General features: G+C 46.1%; 1 non-coding gene across 1 annotated transcript; it reads right to left on the bottom strand.

Annotated features, from left to right (window-relative positions):
* Positions 1-645: 645 nt before the first annotated feature.
* TRNAQ-UUG (transfer RNA glutamine (anticodon UUG)) lies at positions 646-717 on the bottom strand. The gene has a single exon. It is a non-coding gene; the product is annotated as a tRNA-Gln (tRNA).
* Between the last annotated feature and the right edge of the window lie 18,528 nt (positions 718-19,245).

Below are 19,245 nucleotides of genomic sequence, written 5' to 3'. Positions count from 1 at the left end.
GAAAGCCCATCGATACGACGAGAAAGCGCTAGCAGATAGCCCGACGGGCCGAAACGGACTGAAGAACGGATTCCTTGACTTAGGGATTTTTTTTTTTTTTTTCCGACTGAAAGACACAAACAACCTCGAAGTCCACTCCCCCTGTGGCGGACAATCTAGACAGACACATTTCAGTATCTGACCGACTTCCGGGCGGAGCGATCCCCAAACACACGCCGGTTAGGCCCTCACCTCGGCTCGCTCGGGCCATTTAGTTCCCAGCTATCAGAACAGACTGTTTGGCACGTTAGCCAATGGGAAGAAGGATTCCAGGCAGCTTGCGCGGGCAGGGGGCGTCTCCCAGACCCGAAGCCTGCTGCTGTTCCCCGCCGGAAGCAGGATGCTGGAAACCCTCCCGGCGCCTTTGGCAGCCCCTGCGAGGTAAAGTCCCGCTCCGAGTCCCACAGACACGCTTACTTTTCGGCCCGGGCTCTTGCGCATGCGTGCGGCAACCTTCAGGCCGACCCTGAAATGGAGGCATCTTGAGAAAGACCGAGGGAGCCTAAACCGCGGTCCGATAGGTCACTGGGGAGAAGCCACAGCACGAGACAGCCACTACCGCCGGAGGCCTCCAAAATAGGAATTATAGAACCAAAAGGTTTGGAGAGGTCCCACCGAGATTTGAACTCGGATCGCTGGATTCAAAGTCCAGAGTGCTAACCATTACACCATGGGACCTGCTGGCTGCTTTAGGCGGCCGGCAGTCTTCTCAAGCCACATAGCGGGCGCGTGAAGCTGCCTTTGGAAAGCAGTAGTAGATGCCCAGTGTCCGCCGGCGCTGAACTGTGGGCTCTGGGCCCCGAGCCGCAGGAGCCGGCCGAAGCGGAGCGGCGAGGACTTCTGCATCCCCGGCGTCCCATACATTCCCGGTCCCGGGGTGTCATTTCTTGTCGCCTCTCTCTCTGCTCTCCCCCATGGGTCCTCACCGAGTTTGGGGAAGCACGGAGTGCGGCAGGCTGGCGGGATCGGTCTTAGCAATGCTGGACCGGAGAGGGCCGGCTCTGACCTCCAGCTCACGAGCAGGAGCGGCCCTCCCATCCTGGGCTTCTTATTGTTTATTTATTTACACAAAGGGTGCTCTGGATAGGTTATCTTGGCGGAGCCCGGAGGGAAGCCTACTGGCACGTGGGGCGAATGCGGTTCAAGGCCCTGGTGTCCCGAGCGCGAATCGCTGCCAGGAAGTGCGCCCCACCTGATTCCTTGGCGTTCCACGTGGCTAGAGCGCCAAGAAATTAGCACAGAACCTCTCACTTCCATTTCCCTCTCCTGCTACTTGGTGGATGGTTCCGTCTAACAAAATTAGAAGCAGATCAGTGAAAGACAGTCGATTTTGGACTTTCTCATAAGTTTTAGTTAAGGTGTAAATGGATAATGTCTCTTAAGGTCGATCTGGCGACAGATAATTTTATAGGCCATTTGCTCAGCAGTTTCACTTTTGGAACCTTATCCTTAGAGACTACTAGGATGAGTGCCAGTTGGTCAAGAATGTTCTCAGCTGTGTGGTTTATAATAGTAAAGAATAAAAATAAATGTCCATCGTGTGAAAATTGATTTAAATAAATATTGACAATATCTATACAATACATACTGTGCAAGAATTTAGGGGGAAAATTATTGTAGTGGCATGAAAAGATACACTGTCCTAAACAAAACAAAACAAAAATCTACTTACCAATTAGTGTGTATAATAAAATCTCTCTTACACACAAACAGAAAAGCTGGATGCATAAAGATACAATGAATATTTGCCCTGGGCCATATGATTTCTTGAGGGCTTCAACACTGTATGGGACTGGGTTATTGCAGAGCTGTGCGACATTCTCACTCTCCAGGCTCCTGGCTGCCAGAGTAAAAGTGTGTGTCCTTACCTGTCCCGCGAGTGTATGTTCCTCGGTTCTTTGTCTTGTCACAGCAAAGATTTGGAGTGACAGACATTAACGTGTCACCGCTCTCAGGTCTTGGATACACCGTGTTATAGCTCTCAGGTCTCAAATGGACCATGTTATAGCTCTTAAACAAATCAGTGTTACGGCTCAGTGTTACAGCTCTATTTTATTTAGAAGATAGTAGGAAAATCCATCTTCAAGGCGTGAGGGCACGTCAATCCAAAGACACGAGGAAAAGAGCGCCGCAGTGAGGGGGGGGGCGGGGCTAGCTTTGGCTCCTCTTTTTATGTTTATCTCTCCCTGAGCCTGTCCTATGTAAAATGGGCCAGCCAGGCGTGTTGTTTGTCTTACCTGCGGTTCTCATTCTGATCCTCAGACCTTCTTTTGTTCTATTTTCGCGGGCTTTTCCCTTCTTTGTCTTTTAGCCACCGCCATTTTGGACTCCTTTTCCCTCTTCTACCTACCTAACATTCCCCCTTCAAGAGATGGGAGGCCCAATTCTTTGGGAATAGGGGCGTCGAGGTCTTTCTGGCTACTTCCTGCTGAACTGGGACGGTGAGGGGTATTGGGCCTCCCCCTCTTGCTAGTCCCAAGCCTCAGAGTCCTTATAGCGGTGTCCAAAGGTGTGTGATATTTTCCGTGGTCAGCTGTAGTTTTATATCTTTGTTGAACTGGCACTGCATGTTGTAGCTGGCTGACCTGGGCAGAGACAAAACAGGTTAGACAATTGACAGTACATGGAATAATCATAAGCATCATCAATATAGCATAACAAGGACTAGTAGGGGCATTAGTCAATTTTAAATTCACATCGCCAGGATGGCTCAAGTCCCTCCTTGTTCAGGGATCAGAAGATCTATCTCCTGTCTGTTTTGGAGTACAGTTTCTGTCAAGCTGTGTTGGCTCTTTAGAGTTATCCTGAGAAATCTTATCCCCAGAAACCAGATTTTGGGGTTGTTCATTAGAATGGCACTCATTTGTAGTCCTGAATAGGTATCTGAGCTCTCCCAGGGGCTCACAGGTGTATTGAGTGTCCTCTTCTGTTTTCTTCCATGGCTTGACTCATGAGTAGTGAATCCAGGAGTCACGTCTTGGTACCTTGACTGCTGTGAGGGTAGAAAGTATTACAGGGTAGGGGCCCTTCCATGTGGGCTGGAGTTTTGGGAACCCATCTTTTCAAACTTTAATTAGGACTTGAGTCCCTGGAGCATATAGTGGTGACTCTTTAGAGTCTTTTGGGTTCTGGTTCATACCCCACAAACGTATATCCTGTTGGAATTGCCCAGTGGCCATGGTATAAGACTGAAGGGTCTGAACCTCTGGATCTAGGAAGAGGTCATTGACATAAACAAAAGGTCATATAGCATCTCATAAGGACTAAGACCAACCTGTTCCTTAGGGGCAATGCAGGTGTGGAGGAGAGCTATTGGTAAAGCCTCCTTCCATCCCAGGGAGGTCTCCGGGTTATCTTTTTTATCGCTGATTTTAAGAATGGCTCTTTCTACTTTTCCTGAAGATTGAGGCCTCCAGGCACAATGGAGATAATAAGTAATGCCCAATGCTTTCGAGACCCCTTGGGAGACCTTAGAAGTAAATGATATCCCATTGTCACTTTGTAATGACCTGGGCAGACCAAATCTTGGAATGATTTCATGGAGCAGTTTTTTTTACCACCTCCTCAGCCTTCTCAGTCCGAGTGGGAAAGCCTTCAATCCATCCTGTGAATGTATCTATCGTGACTAATAGGTATTTATACCCTTGATAAACTGGCCTCTGGGTGAAGTCCATCTGCCAGTCCTCTCCTGGGTAGGCCCCATGTCGTTGGACGGGCTGGGCCAGCTGGGGTCTTCGAGCTCCTTGGGGGTTGTTTAATTGACAAGTGGGACAAGAGGAGACCACCTGTCTTATAGTTGTTTGGAAGCCTGTTCCTCTGAAGAAACTTTCTAGTAATCTTTGGAGGGCCTTTTCTCCTAAATGAGTAGTGGCATGTAAGGAGTTAACCAACTTCCATTGGAGGTTTCCAGGCAGAAAAAGGAGTCCCTCCTTTTGGAACCACGCCATATGATCTTCTTGAGAGCCCTCGCTCTTAGCTTTAAGAGTCTCACCTTCAGTATATGAAGGAGTTTCTGGCAAATTAGTCTGTGGAACTAAGATGGCAATCTCTATTAGGTAATGGTTCTGTAATGCTGCTCTCCTAGTTGCCTGATCAGCTGCTTGGTTCCCTCATGCCACTTCTGTGCTCCCTTTTTGGTGTCCTTTACAGTGGGAGACTGAAACCTCAGTGGGCAGATGGACTGCCTCCAAGAGTCAAAGAATCTGATCACCATATTTGATTGGGGGCCCCTTTCTTTCCAAACAGCCACATGTGCATGTAGCACCAGAAAGGCATACTTGGAGTTAGTGTAAGTGAAGTCACTCAGTTGTGTCCGACTCTTTGTGACCCTATGGACTGTAGCCTACCAGGCTCCTCTGTCCATGGGATTTTCCAGGCAATGGTACTGGAGTGGATTGCCATTTCCTTCTCCAGGGGATCTTCCCAACCCAGGGCTCGAACCCAGGTCTCCCGCATTGTAGACAGACGCTTTACCGTCTGAGCCACCTAAAGTAAATGGCTGTTTTTTTTTTTTTCTTTTTCCCAGCTCTAAAGCTTGAATCAGGGCTATGAGCTCAGCTAATTGGGCTGAAGTACCTGGTGGCAGAGGCTTAGCCTCTATGGTCTCAAAATTGGAGACTACTGCATACCCAGCTCTTCTTTTTCCATCCAAGACAAAGCTGCTTCCATCAGTGTACCGGATTTCCTCAGGGTTGGTCAGAGGATCTTCCGACAATCCCTCTCAGGGTTTTGTCCAGTGGTCCAAGGTTTTTAGACAAGACTGAAAGGGGAGAGAGCCCTTGGGAGTAGGCAGGAGGGTGGCTGGGTTAAGAACCGCACAAGGGGATATAGTGAGGCCTGGGTTTTCCATCAGCATTACTTGATATCTGAGGATTTTTTGATCAGACATCCATAAATGGACTCTCCCATTTAGGAGTTGTTTTACTTGATGGCTGGTAAAAATAGTTAGTTTGCCCCCAAAGGAGAGTTTTAAAGCATCTTCTGTCATGATTGCAATAGCTGTAAGATTTCGAAGGCAGCGGGGCCAGCCTCAGGTAGCTGGATCGAGCCTCTTGGATAAGTGAGCTACAGGCTGGGGCTCAGATCTCAACCTTTGAGTTAACACTCCCAAGGCTATTCCCTCTCTTTCATGGACATAAAGTTGGAATGCTTTTTCTGGGTCTGGCAACCTCAAGGCAGGTGCCTGAGTTAAGGCCTGTTTTAGTGTAGCCTCTGCCTTCTTTTTGAGGAGTTCCCCCCATCAGTGGGATTGAATCATCTCGTCCCTTTAAGCTTTCATATAAGGGCTGGGCAATTAGACCATAGTTGGGTATCCAGATTCTACAATATCCAGTTAGCCCCAGGAAAGCTCGCAATTGTTTTCGAGTCGTGGGGGAGGGCAACTGGAGGATTCCTTGTACCCAATCAGAGGACAGCCTTCTGGATCCGTGTGTAATCTGAACTCCCAGTTAAGTGAACTTTGTCTCGACCATCTGTGCCTTAGCACAGGAGACTTTATATCCCCTTTCTGCCAAGAAGTTTAGAACCTGAATTGCATGTTGTTGGGCACTTTTTTCATCTGGAGAGCAGATGAGTAGGTCATCTACGTATTGTAATATTTTCCCATTAGGTCCCAGGTCCAGATCTAGGAGGTCCTGGCTAAGGGCCTGTCCAAACAGGTGGGGGCTATCTCTGAACCCCTGAGGTAATACTGTCCAAGTCATCTGTTGGTGTTTTTCTCCTGGGGCCTCCCACTCAAAGGCAAAAAGGTATTGGGATTCTTTAGCCAGTAGTATGCAAAAAAATGTATCTTTGAGAGCCAAGACTGTAAACCACTTGGCACTGGGTGGGATTTCTCCCAAGATTACATAGGGATTGGGTACTGTGGGATGGAGCTTCATTTATGATCCGGAGATCTTGAACCATTCGCCAGGTTCCGTCTTTTTTTTTACTGATTGGGGTGTTACATGGCGAATTGGTGGGGACCAATAGCCCACAAGCAAGGGATTTATTTATTAAAGGCTGTAGTCCCTCCCGCGCTTTTCTTTTGAAAGGATATTGTTTCCGGTTAGGAAACCGAGTGGGATCTCGGAGGACAATGATGACCGGTTCAGCTTGGTGGGCTCGTCCAGGAATCCCCTGGTCCCACACCTGGGGGTTAATTTTGTCTTCCCATAGGTTTTGGTCCCTCTCTATTGAAGGTGTAATGGGTTCTTCAGTAGTAACCAGGATCTGTAGAGCTCTAGGAACTGAAAAACTTCCCATCACAAGGTTGGTCCCCAGTTTAGTGAGTATATGTCTTCCCAATAAGGGGGTAGGACACTCAGGGACCACCAGAAACTGGTGGGAAAATATTTGTCCATCCCAGCAACAAAGAAGTGCTTGGGTGAATTTTTTAGTAGTTGCTTTTCCTGTAGCACCCAAAATGGTACAGGTTTGGGAGGAGAAGGCTCCGGAGTAGGAGATCAAGACAGAGTAGGTAGCCCCTGTGTCAACCAAGAAATTCTCGGACCTACCTGCCACATCCAGTTGCACCCTTGGCTCCAGCCCCGTGATGGTTATCTGTGACAGGCGGGCTGGCTGGAGCGGCCGCTTCAGTCCTCTTGAACCATCGTGAGGGCAGGCTTGGTGCTTGACCTTGAGGCTCTTGGGTCCCGAGGGCAGAGTGCCGCCCAATGTCCCAGTTGATGGCATTTGTGGCAAGCCGTTCTAGGAGACTTGTCATGGTTTGGACACTCTTTGGCCCAATGCCCCGCCTGTCTACAGATCAGGCATCTGTCTCGTGCCTTGTCCTTCAAGGACTCAGGGTTTGCCACAGGGCTTCTCTGGAGGGCGGCCAGCATCTGCGCATGCCTTGTCTCTCTTTTTCTCCCTCTCCTGGGCCTTGGCCTCCTTCTCCTGTTCTCTGTTATAAAAGGTATTGGTGGCTGTCTGGACCATCTCATCTAAAGAGGCAGCAGGGTCCTGCTGTTGTAGCTGCTGTAACTTAATTCTGATATCTGATGCACATTGGGACAGGAATTTGTCCTTTAAAATCACCGTCCCTCGTAAGAGTCTAAGTCCAGATTGGTAAACTTTTGGAGTGCCTCTTTTAGCCTTTCCAGAAAGGCAATGGGGTTCTCACTGGGCTCCTGAGTTATTGCTGAGACCCGGGCATAGCTAATTACTTTTTGTTGGGCTTCTTTAAGTCCTGCCTTCACACAGATTAGAAAATGATCCCTTTCCCAGGAGTATTCAGGATCATTATAATTCCAGTTAGGATCGGAGGAGGGGACTGCAGTTTCCCCTACTGGGTATCTATCACTGGACATGTGAAGCCCTGTTGTATCTATATATTTGCCTGGGTCATCTGTATAGCTTCCAGGTCTTGTTTGATCTGCCTTAGTTCTAAGAGGGAGAAGGGCATATGGACCCAGGTTGGTCCAAATTCTCCTCCAGTTTCAACTAAGGGACATACTCGAGCTGGCTTTTGTACAGGGAGTGCTCCCGAATATGGGGGCACGTTTGGATACAAGGAAGGAGCACCAGGCAGCTCGGGAGCTGTGGGAGGTGAGCCTTCATGAGGGGGTTCCTTTTCTTGGTTGCCTGTGCCTAACACCATTTGCCTAGTGGGCTCACTTTTAGGGCGTACAACAATCCCATACTTAAGACAGAGTTCCTTCATATCTCTTAGTCGGAAGAAAATTTGGACATAGGGATCTCTGTCCATTTTCCTTGTCTTTTGCAGAATAATTCTAATTGCAGGATGGTATTGTAATTTAATGTCCCATCCTCAGGCCAATGTTCCTCATTCCCCAGTGGATATTGTGGCCACGCAGTGGCACAAAAGAATTTCAAGCGACTTCTCCTTAGAGCTAGAGGGTCGAACAGCTTCCAGTTATCAAGGATGCATCTCAAGGACGGCTGCCAGGAAGTGGATTGGTTATTTCCCATCTGAAAAACAGTCATGACAGGGAGAAAAGAAAAAGACCTCTTTCGATTTTCATGGGTGGACTTCCTTAGGGGTGAGTCTTCCTGAAGCTTATCCTACCCAGAACTGTTGCAACCTGAGAGCCAGGCGTCCCCAGGTCAGGGTGCAGATCCCCAGGCAGGCTGAGGCATGACAGCCTCCTAGAGATTTAATCCCCGGGCAGGTCGAGGCATGACGGCCTCCCAAGAATTGGGTCCCTGGGCAGGTCGAGGTGTGATGACCTCCTGGGACCCCTGGGACTAGAGGATCCCCAAGCAGGTTGAGGCGTGACAACCTTTCGAGGACCAGATCCCTAGGCAGGTGAAGGCGTGATGACCTCCTGGGACCCCTGGACTGGAGTTGGGTATCCCCAAGATCTCCAGTGTGACCAGTATTGGGTAGGATTAGGGGGTTGGATATTATAGAGTATTTCCCTCCCAAGGCCAGCTATTTTCTGGTTGTCTCTCCAGAAGATTGTAGAGGCAACTTTGTGGGTCTGGATGGGGCTCAGGAAAAGAGGATGAAAGAGGAGGGAAGGGGGCAGAGCACAATCTTTGAAAGAATGACATAGCACAAGGGTATAATGTAAACCAATTAAAATCAATTGGGACCAAGATGACAAGTCAAATTCAAGTAAACCTTAATCCCCAATCTATAAACCAACAGACACACCCAGAGGTGGCAGGACAGCTCCAAGTCACTATCAAAAGATGGAGGAGTGGGTGGTTCCCCAATGGCTGGGATGATCCTCTCACTCATTAGCATATGAATTTACCCCCATGCTCGCAAAACCTAGGCAGGCCGAATTCCATGGCCAGTACCCTGTAGAGTGGGCACTTCTCTCTGAATCTTAACAAGTCTACCTCTTAATTATCGCTTTAACTCTCAATGAATTTTTGCAATGAGACCTCAGAGCCTGAGCTTTATTAGGTACCTGAAGCCATTCTGGGTTTTGGTTGGGCTCAAGTCCCGGGAGAGGGCTGAAGGACAGGAGGAAAAAGCAGTAGGAAAAACGTGCCAAGGAATCCCCTTCATATCCTGCTAGAAAATTTGCTAAATATCTGACCGGTGCTCACAGGTTCATTGGTCTGATCCTTGGCACAGAGAAGAGAAAGGACAGAAGAACCCCCACCGGCTTGTGTAACAGCTACTGGGGCTTAGCAGATAGTGCCTTTGGGACATGCTGAGGAGTAGCCTCTCCAGAGTCCCTCAGTTGTGCCCCCTGCCACCCACCTGTTCATGGGAGGTTCGAGGAAACAAGAAACAAGAGATTGTAAAGGAATTTAGATTTCGTTAGGCATGTCCATCCAGCCATAGGAGCGAGGACCTCTTACCTTAACCGAAGGTCTTCTGGAATCTGAGACTGGGCCGTCTGAGCTTTCTGCTGAGTTTGTTTTTCGCTGTCCCAGTTTCCAGCACGATGGGCCTTCCCCTGCGCTGGGTTTTCTTCGCTTTCTGGTTCTACAGCGGGAACTTTCGCTGAGATGGGCTCCTGCTGTGCTTGGCCTCTTCCGCGCAGAGGTTGTTTCAGCCAGGTTAAATCCGAGTCACGGCACCATAGATGTCACGCGAGTGTATGTTCCTTGGTTCTTTGTCTCGTCACAACAAAGATTTGGAGTGACAGACATTAAAGCCCCCTCGGCGTGTCACCGCTCTCAGGTCTTGGATAGACCGTGTTATAGCTCTTAGACAAATCAGTGTTACAGCTCAGTGTTACAGCTCTATTTTATTTAGAAGATAGCAGGAAAATCCATCTTCGAGGTGAGAGGGCACATCGATCCAAAGACACGAGGAGAAGAGCGTCCCAGTGTTCCGGGTGGGAGAGGGAGAGAGAGAGAGCGCGCGCGCGAGCGAGCTAGCTTTGGCTCCTCTTTTTTTTTTTTTTTTTTTTTATGCATCTAGACTATATAACTTTATTATGAAGCTATTTTCAAAGTTCATCTTAAGAATTGAATTTCTTAGGTCCAGAAGACTAGTTAATGGCAAGTAACTGACTATCCCTCGCACCTGCCCACCCATCTGTGCATTTGTTAATGGGCTTTTACAGAGTTCTGTGAGTATTGTGCTGAACCCCATGGCGACTAAGATACAGCCTTGCTCTCGTGGTGGCTCCAGTCATCCGTTCTCTCAGATTTTTTTTTTCTTTTATTATTTTTTAACTTTACAATATTGTATTGGTTTTGCCATATATCAACACGAATCCACCACAGGTATACACATGTTCCCCATCCTGAACCTTCCCCCCTCCTCCCTTCCTGTACCATCCCTCTGGGTCGTCCCAGTGCACCAGCCCCAAGCATCCAGTATCGTGCATCGAACCTGGACTGGTGACTCATTTCATATATGATATTATACATGTTTCAATGCCATTCTCCCAAATCATCCCACCCTCTCCCTCTCCCACAGAGTCCAAAAGACTGTTCTATACATCTGTGTCTCTTTTGCTGTCTCGTATACAGGGTTATTGTTACCATCTTTCTAAATTCCATATATATGCGTTAGTATACTGTATTGGTGTTTTTCTTTCTGGCTTACTTCACTCTGTATAATAGGCTCCAGTTTCATCCACCTCATTAGAACTGATTCAAATGTATTATTTTTAATGGCTGAGTAATACTCCATTGTGTATATGTACCACAGCTTTCTTATCCATTCATCTGCTGATGGGTATCTAGGTTGCTTCCATGTCCTGTCTGTTGTAAACAGTGCTGTGATGAACATTGGGGTACACGTGTCTCTTTCAATTCTGGTTTTCTCAGTGTGTATGCTCAGCAGTGGGATTGCTGGGTCATAAGGCAGTTCTATTTCCAGTTTTTTAAGGAATCTCCACACTGTTCTCCATAGTGGCTGTACTAGTTTGCATTCCCGCCAACAGTGTAAGAGGGTTCCCTTTTCTCCACACACTCTCCAGCATTTATTGCTTGTAGACTTTTGGATCGCAGCCATTCTGACTGGCGTGAAATGGTACCTCATAGTGGTTTTGATTTGCATTTATCTGATAATGAGTGATGTTGAGCATCTTTTCATGTGTTTGTTAGCCATCTGTATGTCTCCTTTGGAGAAATGTCTATTTAGTTCTTTGGCACATTTTTTGGGTCATTTATTTTTCTGGAATTGAGCTGTAGGAGTTGCTTATATATTTTTGAGATTAGTTGTTTGTCAGTTGCTTCATTTGCTATTATTTTCTCCCATTCTGAAGGCTGTCTTTTCACCTTGCTTATAGTTTCCTTTGTTGTGCAGAAGCTTTTAAGTTTAATTAGGTCCCATTTGTTTATTTTTGCTCCTCTTTTTATATGTTTTTCTCTCCCTGGGCCTGTCCTATGTAAATTGGGCCAGCCAGGAGTGTTGTTTGTTTTACCTGAGGTCCTCACTCCGGTCCTCGGACCTTCTTTTGTTCTATTTTAGCGGGCTTTTCCCTTCCTTGTCTTTTAGCCACCGCCATTTTGGACTCCCTTTCCCTATTCTACCTGCCTAACATACCCTAGCCAATTGGACTTAGAATCCAGAAGCAGGAGCATTTTAGAACTTAGCTGGCTGCTGGTGGTGGCTGCGGCGCCGAGTCTCAGAGGCCGTGACGGCAGCCATGCCATGTCCACTGGCAGCAGATGCGGCGCCCTTAGGTTGTCCAGGATCCTGACCTTGGCAGGTTCCTGGCTGCCTAGATTCCCTTCATTCTTGCCCATCTTTCTGAGTTTGCTTTCCCTCTGCTGTTATGAACTATGTAAGATCCTCCTAATAAGCCACTTTTCTATGCAAGGTACCTAGAGTCCTTTTCTGTTACATATAGTGAAGAACCTGCTTAGTCCAAATCCAAAAAGGTCTGTTGATGACAGTTATCTCCTGGGAATAAATTTATGAAGGCCTTTTCTTTTCTTTTTCTTTGTATATAACTCTTGTATATTGTTAGAAGAAACATTAACGATTTTCCTTTTTGAAGAAATAACCAAATTCCCCTTGAGTTTCTATGGTGAGATAAGGGTATCCCTCTCTCGAGGCTGGAGTGACGTAATATCAACTTGACTTAACATCAAATGACTTGGGCAGCTCTGGACCTCAGCCTTCCCGTTCTAGTTTCTTCTTGCAAGGGTTCAGTACAGGCTAAAGTGTATTGCAATTAATTTTTCAAAAGCTACTGCAGAAACTACTAAAGGGTGATGATTATATCCTTTGAAAGTATACGCGTAGTTCCTCTCTCCAGTGTGAAGGAGGAGGATTGACTGCCTTCCTATTCCCACTTCTCCCTACTCTACTCCCTAGTTCTTCCTTTGCAATTCCCCCCACTTTCTTTCTCAGCTTGAACAAAACCTTAACAGCCCTACTTTCTCATTTCCCAAGGAATGTGAAAGAATCATCTCGCTTACAACTTTTCTCATGACTCATTGGAATTATAAGAAATTGTGTTCTGTGGCTCAGTCTCTCCCATCTTCCCTCCCTATCCTCCTTGGTCGGGCTATGAATTCCTTGGGACTTGGCTTACCTTTGAGCATGGCTAATGCCTTATCAGACATGTTCCCTGAACCCCATTAGAGGGCACAGGGGAACTTAGGAGGAAAAAACAACAATCCAGTTTTGTGTTCAGAGACCCTTTAGCATCATACATACATACATACATACTATATATATATTTTCTATATATATTATACACTTTAAAATATATATATATAATATATATATATATATGATAACAGAGACAACATCTAATCTCCCTGCCCCAGTATAACTAGTTTCTTTTAACCCACTGTGTGTGACATCCTAAAATGGCATCTCATGACATCTTTGAGGATAGACTCTCAAGCCTCCACAAGGTGGCTCCTGAGCTAGGGGAGTTCAGGGGTCTGCCAGAGGTGGGGTTAGCATAGCTTCAGCTGTGGCACCTGTGACTGAGGGCAGACTGTACCCCAGAAAGTACAATGAGGCCAGGGTTTAAGAAAACAGGGGTGAAGTCCAGGATTAGGAACTTTGAAGATACTCTCCCATTTCTTATGAGCCTGTAAACGAACAGACCATGGAGTAGGGACGTTAATGCTTTGAGTAGTCAAGGTGGAAAGTATTCATATTCACTCTCAAGGCTATGTTCAGTCCGTTTCCCGTAACCATGTTAGGATGCTCACAGTTAACTGGGATAGAATGAGCCTTGCTCTTTCTCCTGGCCGCCCAGGATAGGTGCGATCTGTCACAAGTCACTATCTTGCCTTGTGAACGCTGATTATGCCAGGGAAGCCACCAGTGTCGACTTGTGCAGGGTGACATGCCCTGAGCCTCCACTGGCCACATCCCAACCCCTCCTGTCCAGCCTCCTGCTCTGAGCCTGGCATTCCCCAGGCTCTGATGAGGAAATCTGAGCTACATCATTTTTTTGGCTGCCCTGGGTCTTCACTGATGCATGTTGGCTTTCTCTAGTTGCAGCAAGTGGGGGCAACTCTCTAGCTGTGGTGTGCGGACTTCTTTTTGTGGTGGCCTTTGTTGCTCTAGGGCACACGGGCTTCTGTAGTTGTGGTTCCCTGGCTCTAGAGTACAAGCGCAATAGTTGTGGTATGTGGGCTTAGTCACTCTGTGGCTTGTGGGATCTTCCCAGATCAGGGATCAAATACGTATGTCCTGCTTTGGAAGGTGGATTCTTCACCACTGAGCCACCAGGGAAGCCCTCCATCTCACTTTTTAAAAATCATTGTATTGAGATATTATTTATGTTAAGAAAAATGCACATACCTTAACTGAAGAAATCAATTTTTTTTTTACAAATGTATACATTTATATGATCACCGACTAGATCAAGATATAGGGCGTTTCCATCATTCCAGAAAGCTCTCTGATCTTTTTTTCCAGTCTTTACTGAAATCACTACTCTGGTTTCTATTACCAGAAATTAGTTTTGCCTATTATTATAGTATACATATACTGTTTTGTAGTATCTTTTGTGCCTGGCTTCCCTGGTGGCTCAGATAGTAAAGAATCTGCCTGAACACAGGAGACCGGGGTTCAATCCCTGGGTTGGGAAGACCCTGGAGAAGGACATGGCAACCCACTCCACTGTTCTTGCCTGGAGAACCCCATGGACAGGGGAGCCTGGCGGGCCACAGTCCATGGGGCCACAGAGTCGGACATGACTGTGCAACTGCCACTTCGCTTCACTTTTGCTAAAGATTTTTTCAAGATTCATGCATGTCATTTTATTTACTTGCAGTATGTTTTTCATTGCTGAGTAGTCCATTCTATGAATGGACCACAGTTTGTTCATTCGTTTTTCAGTTGACGGACAGTTGGGTTGTTACCAGTTTGAACCTAACGTATCTGGATCCTTTGTCAAATATTTATACTGAAGATATTTTCTTCCAGTCTATGGCTTGTCTTTCTACATTCTTAATAGTGTCTTTTTGGGAATTCCCTGGTGGTCCGGTGGTTAAGACTCCACCTTTTCACTGCTGAATGCCTGGGTTTGATCCCTGGTCGAGGAACTAAGTATCCCACAAGCCACACAACCAAGGAAAAATAGTGTCTTTTGTTTAGCAGAAGGTTTTAATTTCAATCAAGTCGAAATTATTCTTTTTATTAGTACCTGTGTTCTTGCATGCAGAGATCAGGGATATTTCCAAGCACATGTGATAGAGGGGCTTGTGCAGTTATACAGTCTACTCAATTACATAATGAAAACTTTGATATCTTGGTAAAATTTAAAGAGGTTTCAGGGATATAGGTTTTATATAGCAGACTTGTCTGAAGCTGGAACAGGGAGGCTGAAGGACAGAAAGGTGGCTGAAGCATCCGGGCAAAGGATTAAGAAGAAGAGCTGTATATAGACAAGAACACTGTGAAGGTCATTAGGTGTAGGTTTGAGCAGAAAAACTGGGGTAGACAGCAGTGACTTCCTTGGAAGCTGATCCTGAAATTGTTGCTGGGGTCTGGAACACAGACTATGGGCCTAGCAAGACTGTAGATATCAGTAATGGCAAATGGTAGGAAAAAACCAGGATGTTGGCATGTGTTTCATGCCGTCTTCATGATGGTCCTATGAGACAGAGTTTTAGGCTGAGGCAGCCCGTTTTAAAGCAGGTGTCCTATGGCTTTGCTAAGAATGGCCTGCAATCCAAGTTTACTGGATGTCCTATAATGTGGAGGCTTCAGGACTAGAAAAGCTGAAATCTCCCACCCAAGAGAAAGCACCAGCAGAGACAGAAGACTTAGCAGGAGACCAACTGGAGCAAAAGCCTAGCCTATTACACTGTGATGCTTTAAACACTTTCTACCCACGAAGAAGAAAAACCTGGGGGCGAAGAGATAAGAGACGGTCTCTATGTACCTTAGATAACTGTAACTTAGATGACAGCATCATGGCAAAGGCCAGGTGTGGAGACCTGTGGTTATCAGAACGGATTTCCTAGTCTCCAAGACTATGTCTAGACAAGATGTCTGGACTGAAATAAAAGAAAGGAATTGCCAATGAGATCTCACTGGCAATCACGTTTCCTTAAACATCTGACTGATAACAGCTAGTGTGTTTTAACTCCTGCGGCCAATCCTGGGCTTGTGAAGAGCACTAGCAGGAAGTAGGCAGTTATGGCTGTGGAGGCCTCAGAAAGGTCATCCTGCCCAATGCCCACTCAGATGGGGAACAGGAAGGTAACGGCCAAGGTGGCTCCTACCTTAGAACCTGGATTGTCCTGGGTGGTGCTAGATGAGCTAAGCAAGGCGCCCCCTCCACTGCCAGGGCTTGGAATCCCTAACGCCTATTCCTGTCAGTGACAGGAAACCTGTGGTCTGCTCCACCTCTGGCCTTCAAACTATATATGAGACAGTTTAAGACAGTTTGGATCAAGTTTCTGGTACATGCAGACAAATGCATTCTCATAGATACCCTTTAGAGTGGCTTGTATATATTGTTGGTCAGTCAATAATCAAAAAACAGTTGGGGAGATACCTTCCTGAGTCAGGTAGAGTATCCAAAAGGAGGCAAACCCCAGTCCAATTTCTACTTCAGTCACATGAAATGGACACACCTCATGTATGCAAGAAAAAGGCCACTAACCCAGTAGCCAACAGGATTCCTTTCTGAAACTCACAGAAATTTTCCTTTCCAGAGCTGGGGAGTGGGACTAAGTAGAGGGGAAACGGACTGGACCTGAGCTCCCCCTGGAAAGTGAAAGTGAAGTGAAGTCACTCAGTCGTGTCTGACTCTTTGTGACCCGTGGACTGTACCCCACCAAGCTCCTCTGTCCATGGGATTCTCCAGGCAAGAATACTGGAGTGGGTTGCCATTTCCTTCTCCAGAGCTCCCCCTGGAGGCCCACACAATTATTTGCACCAATTTGTCCCTGGGCTTTGCAGGTGGCGCTAGTGGTAAAGAACCCACCCGCCACTGAATGAGACCTAAGAGACACAGGTTCAGTCCCTGGGTCAGGAAGATCCCCTGGAGGAGGACATGGCAACCCACTCTAGTATTCTTGACTGGAGAATCCCATGGATAGAGGAGCTACAGTCCACAGGGTCACAAAGCATCAGATACGACTGAAGCAACTTAGCACGTGAGCATGTCCATCAGTCCAGGAATTTGTAGTTTAGCAGGAAGTAGCAGAGGCCCTTCACTGTCCTGAAAGGATACCTTTGTTATTGGTTTGATCCAGGCTGCTCTTGGATCAAATTGTGTCTGAAATTTAAGACTGGAGGGAGGCCCATGCAGGGGTTATTCTCTATGACCTGATTTTTGCTTCCAAACTACCCAAAAGAGAAAACATTTTATTTATGCCTGTTTTGAAAACACACATACACTGAATACTTGTATTATTTAGGACACTTTGCTTGTAAGTCACAGGAACCAACTCAAATTAAGAAAAAAAGGAGAATTATAAGGATATAGTATTTCACAAAACCCCAGGGCAGGACCATAGCCAGACCTCAGGAAAGAACCAGAAGGCTTCCAGAAGTCTCTCATTTCAGATTCTCTTTGTGCTTATGTTGAATTCATTTTCTCACTGCAGACTGGCCTTTTCTGCTCCCCAATCTGAATAGCATATGGGAGCACTCCGCTGTCCCACTTGATGGTTTCAGATCCAATTCACATTCCAAGAGAGACAATTGGCTTGGGTAGTGGTTCAGCTTCTCTTGGTCCACTATAGTAAGACCATGATGTGGAGTCACACACTCTCTGGGAATTTGATCTATTCCTAGAGAAATTTTCTTGGAGAACTGGCTCATGGTTTAAGCAAACATCCTCCATTTTAAGAACTCCTCTTGGAGTCTTGGCTGGAGTAGACAGTTCCAGATCTTGGGAGCAGGGAAGATTTTCCTGGAACCTCCTGATGGTAACTGCCGTGCATCACAACAGTCCCTGCTGGAGGATGTTGAAAGATGCTACAGTTGCCATGACCCCCATCTCCCTGTATCAAGAATGCAAGAGACCTACCTGGTGGTCCATTGGTTAAGACCCCATGCTTCCACTGCAGGGGACAAAGTTTTGATCCCTGATCAGGGAACTAAGACCCCACATGCCATGCTGCAAGCAATTCATGAGGAAGACAGACTTTTTTTGGGTGGGGGTGGGGAACCAGGCCTGGGACAAATTAAATATGTCTCAATATTTAAATATTTAATGTATATTTTAATTATTTTTATACATATAAAAGCTGTAATAACTGAAGCTAGCAAACTGTTAAAGTAAATGTTTCCCAGATAGCTCAGTTGGTAAAGAATCTGCCTGCAATGCAGGAGACCCTGGCTCAATTCCTGGGTCAAGAAGATCTGCTGGAGAAGGGATAGGATACCCACTCCAGTATTCTTGTCTTCCCTTGTGGCTCAGCTGGTAAAGAATCTGCCTGCATTGTGGGAGACCTGGGTTTGATCCCTGGGTTGGGAAGGTCTCCTGGAGAAGGGAAAAGCATAACTCCAGTATTCTGGCCTGGAGAATTTCATGGACTGTATAGTCCATGGGGTTGCAAAGAGTTGGACATGACTGAGTGACTTTCACTATCCTCTTACCTTGACAAATTTATCTTTAAAAGGCAAAATCCTAAATATTGTAAAGCTGTGGTTTTTATAGTTAGGATTTAAGTTTTGAAAACTTAGGCATGATACAGCTAGAACCACATGTATAAAAATTAAAGAGTAATAAAAATTGCTTACTATTTTTAAACGTTCTTAAGCCACACATGCAATTGTGAACAGCACACTAATTTTCTAGTACTTTTGCAACCATGCATTGAAAGGCAAGAAAATACACACTAGGTAGTGAGCAAGACTTTATTGTTATTTATTTTGAGAGGAAGAATTTGACAAATTTAAAAATGTGTCTTTTCCTTTTACCTAAGCACTTTGCTGCTCAAATCGTACCTACATTTCAAAGCACTGTCCACAGACTTTCAGTGCATTTGGATGCAACTGTCTTTTGTTTTGACAACACAGGGCAAGAGGAATAGAGAAGCATCTCTTTGGGGCCTGGACAGTGTCTAGTCTCAGAGGAGATATTTAGGGAAACAGGTTATGCTGTCCTGGTGCTGAGCACTAGATCCTGAGTGAAAGAGATGCTCATCCTGAGTAAACACATGTATTTGTTCTTTTCCTTCAGTTTTATTGAGATATAACTGACCAACAGCACTGTATAAGTTGAAGAAAGCAGGGAAAACCACTAGGCCATTCAGGTATGACCCAAATAAAATTTCTTACAATTATACAGTAGAAATGACAAATAGATTCAAGGAATTAGATCTGATAGACAGAGTGCCTGAAGAACTATGGACGGAGGTTCGTAACATCATGCAGAAGGTGGTGATCAAAACCATCCCCAAGAAAAAGAAACACAAAAAGGCAAAACAGTTGTCTGAGGAGGCCTTACGAATAGCTGAGAAAAGAAGAGAAATAAAAGGCAAAGGAGAAAAAGATATCCATCTGAATGCAGAGTTCCAAGGAATAGCAAAGAGAGATAAGAAAGCCTTCCTCAGTGAACAACGCAAAGAAATACAGGAAAACAATAGAATGGGAAAGACTAGAGATCTCTTCAAGAAAATTAGAGATACCAAGAGAACATTTCATGCAAAGATGGGCACAATAAAGGACAGAAATGATATGGACCTAACAGAACCAGAAGATAATAAAAAGAGGTGGCAAGAATACACAGAGGAACTATACAAGTTCATTAAGATCTCTTCAGATCAGAGCAGATCAGATCAGTCGCTCAGTCGTGTCCGACTCTTTGCGACCCCATGAATCGCAGCACGCCAGGCCTCCCTGTCCATCACCAACTCCCGGAGTTCACTCAGACTCACGTCCATCGAGTCAGTGATGCCATCCAG

The sequence above is a fragment of the Bubalus kerabau genome, chromosome 4, assembly GCF_029407905.1.
Source record: "Bubalus kerabau isolate K-KA32 ecotype Philippines breed swamp buffalo chromosome 4, PCC_UOA_SB_1v2, whole genome shotgun sequence".
NCBI classification, from domain to species: domain Eukaryota; kingdom Metazoa; phylum Chordata; class Mammalia; order Artiodactyla; family Bovidae; genus Bubalus; species Bubalus kerabau.
The sequence above is the reverse complement of the archived record's forward strand: the minus strand, read 5'-3'. Positions and strand labels throughout refer to the sequence as shown.